The 3,551-nt window shown below is 42.1% G+C and overlaps 1 pseudogene; it reads left to right on the forward strand.

The window, feature by feature from the left end:
* The first annotated feature begins 264 nt into the window (after positions 1-264).
* On the forward strand, positions 265-965 carry LOC123862962 (small integral membrane protein 19-like; annotated as a pseudogene).
* The last annotated feature ends 2,586 nt before the right edge of the window (positions 966-3,551 follow it).

The raw sequence follows: 3,551 nt of genomic DNA on the forward strand, positions 1-3,551 counted from the left end.
ACACCGGGGTCCTGGGATCAAGTCCCACATTGGGCCCTCTGCCTCCTGCTCTGCCTACTTGTGCTCTTTCTCTGTCAAATAAATAAATAAAATCTTAAAAAAAAAAAAGTCAAATTTTGAGTTTTTTTAAAAAAGAAGGGTATATCATCACTTCTTGCCAAAAATGCATAATGTTGATACAATCATAAGAAAACACCAAACAAATTTAGGAACATTCTACAAAATAACTAGCTAGTACTTTGCAAAAGTGTCAAAGCATGAAAGATGAAGCTGATTTTTTCTAGGTTGGAGGAGACTAGGAAGACAACTGAATGCAGTGTGGGCCCAGCCCTGACTCCGGGGAAGGAGCCAGGAGCAGCCCAGTCGCTTGCTGCCTCCCAGCGAGCAGCTCCCCTGCCTGGAGGTTAGAGGGTGATGGGTGCCAATGGCTCTATCGATTATGGCCTTAAAAGGGCCTAGAATGAAGCCACCAACTTTTACTGTGTCGGGATCCTTGTCAGCTTTGGGCTCTTCATGTGTGCCAAAAGGAATAAAAAGAAAATTATGAGGGTATCCAGTGTGCCACCTATAGCAGAAACTTCATTAGAGCCCAACTTCTATGACACGATAAGCAAAATTCAATTAAGATAGCAACTGGAGGGCGCCTGGGTGGCTCAGTTGGTTGAGTGACTGCCTTCGGCTCAGGTCATGATCTCGGGGTCCTGGGATCGAGCCCCGCATCGGGCTCCCTGCTCGGTGGGAAGCCTGCTTCTCCCTCTCCCACTTCCCCTGCTTGTGTTCCCTCTCTCGCTGTCTCCCTCTCTGTCAAATAAATAAATAAATAAATAAATAAATAAATAAATAAATAAACAAACCAACCTTTAAAAAAAAAAAGATAGCAACTGGAAATGTATTCCATTTCCAGGAAGTCTCGCTATCAGCAGCCGTTAAACCAAGCTAACAATATGCGGCTCTCGTTGGAATGAAATCTCAGAAAATGGGCAATATAAGTAATTGTTGTTAAACAACACGGTAGCAAACTCCTAATTCTACTAAATCATGAACAGCATTTTTAAAAAACTCTGTCTCCATAGAATCATTTATTTGTGACTTTTCCATAGTGTGTGTGTGTGTGTTTGTGTGTTTCATTTTGCTGTTTAAAATTGCATGTCAGGGGGCGCCTGGGTGGCTCAGTCGTTAAGCGTCTGCCTTTGGCTCAGGTCATGATCCCAGGGTTCTAGGATCGAGCCCCACATAGGGCTCCCTGCTCCGCGGGAAGCCTGCTTCTCCCTCTCCCACTCCCCCTGCTTGTGTTCCCTCTCTCGCTGTGTCTCTGTCAAATAAATAAAATTAAAAAAAAAAAAAATTGCATGTCAGTGGTGCTTGGCTGGCTCAGTCGGTAGAGCATGCAACTCTTGATCTTGGGGTCGTGAGCTCAAACCCCACATTGCCCATAGAGCTACTCTTAAAAAAAATAACAATAAAAATAAATAAATTTCATCTCTTACTCATTTGTTACACAAATTTAAAAAATGGCTTAAGAAGCCTGAACACATGGGGGCACCTGGGTGACTCAGTCAGTTAAGCCTCCCACCCTTGATTTCAGCTCAGGTCATGATCTCAGGGTTGTGAGATCCAGCCCTGCATTGAGCTCCACACTGGGCATGGAGCCTGCTTAAGATTCTCTCTCTCATTCTCCCTCTGCCCCTTCCTCCCTCCCTTAAAAAAAAAAACTTATGAAAATATGTTGAGAAAGCAAAATACGTGGAGAGATATCTAATGGCCATGAATAAAAATTGTCAACTCTTTCCCATATTGATCTCTAGGTTCAGTAGAATTCCAGTCAAAATCCAAAAGGTACTTTTGTGAAATTTCTCAAGATGATTGCAAAATATGGAAGAATAAAGGGCATGAATACCTAAGACAATTCTGAAGAATCGTAGAGAGGAATGATTTGTCTGGCCAGATATCAAAATTTATTATAAAGTTACATTCATTAAAGACACAGTGGTAACAGTTTATGAATAGCTAAATAGAAAGCCCAGAAATAGACCTATACAAACAAAAGTTTGGAAGGAAAAAGAGAGCAGCATGACTGATCAGAAATGGAAGAAAAATGCTTCACATCATAAACAAAAATTCCAGCTCTCTTAAGGACTCAAGAACAAAACTTTTAGTAGAAAATATAAGGAATATATGTTTTACTTTCAGGTGAGAATTTTTTAAAGATTTTATTTATTTGTCAGAGAGAGAGAGAGAGAGCCCAAGCAGGGGGGAGGGGCAGAGGGAGAAGCAGGCTCCCCACTGAACAAAGAGCCCAATGCAGGACTTGATCCCAGGACCCTGGGATCATGGCCCGAGTTGAAGGCAGACCCTTAACCGACTGAGCCACCTAGGCGTCCCTTGGGTGAGGATTTCTTAATCAAGACACAAAAGCTATGCTATTTTATGCTAACCATAAAGTTGTTAAATGATAAATTGACTACTTGCAGATGAAAATTAAAAAAAAAAAAAAAAAGCCACAACTGGGAGAATAAGTTTGCAAACACATATTACTGGGGGAAAAAATGAGAATCAAGAATAAAGAACCTTACAAATCAAAAATAAAAAGACAATAGAAAACTGAGTGAGAGATATGAATGGGCATTTCAGGCACAGAAAATTCCTGTGGCACACAAACATGAACAAATGTTTGGCTTCTTTAATAATGAGGGAAATGCAAATCAGGGCCATAATGAGATATTTACACTCATTTGCTTGACAAGATTAGGAAGTCTGACAATACCAAGTCATCATTTCTGGCAGGATTATTCCTAGTTCCACTTGGAAAAGCAACCTGGCATTGTCTTATACAGTTGAATATTTGCATACCTTATGACCCAGCAATTCTACTTCTAGGTATATACCTTCGGGAAACATTTTTACATACGATCCAGGAATGGACAGCAAAATGTTCATGATAACACACATCAAATATGAAAAAAAAGAGCACAAGTGCTCATTAACAGAGCAATGGATAAAGTGTAGTATATTTAAATAATGGAATACAATACAACAATGAAAATGAATACACTTTAGCTACATCCATTAGGACTTGACCATCCCGGGCTTTAAAGATGGAGGGGATCAGCAGCCAAGCAAAGTGGGCAGCCCGTAGAAGCTGGAAAAGGTAAGAAAATGAATTCTCCTCTAGAGCCTCCAGAAAGGAATGCAGCCCTACTGACAGTTTGATTTTAGCCTAGTAAGACCCATTTTGGACTTCTGACCTCCAGAACCAGAAGGTAACAGATTTGTGGGAAGTGACTGTGTTTGTAGTAACTTGCCGTAACAGCTATCAAGAACCAATACAGTGTGTATGCGTGGCAGGCTGGAGGGGGTGGCGGTAGATAGAGACCTCCCAGATAGGGGACTTCACTCTCCTCACAGAGTTGCCTTTCAGGCCTGGAGCCAGCTGAACTAGCCTTCTCCTGCCAGGTACCCTTCAGTGTGCCCCTCACGGGGCCCTGCCCGTCTGCAAGGCTCTGGAGCATTTGTTTCCTCTACTGACCCCAAAGGTCCCCTGCCAGGGGGGC

This window comes from Mirounga angustirostris, unplaced genomic scaffold, assembly GCF_029215605.1.
Source record: "Mirounga angustirostris isolate CCGP_5_RB_7025 unplaced genomic scaffold, mMirAng1.0.hap1 SCAF_1, whole genome shotgun sequence".
In the NCBI taxonomy this organism is placed as follows: domain Eukaryota; kingdom Metazoa; phylum Chordata; class Mammalia; order Carnivora; family Phocidae; genus Mirounga; species Mirounga angustirostris.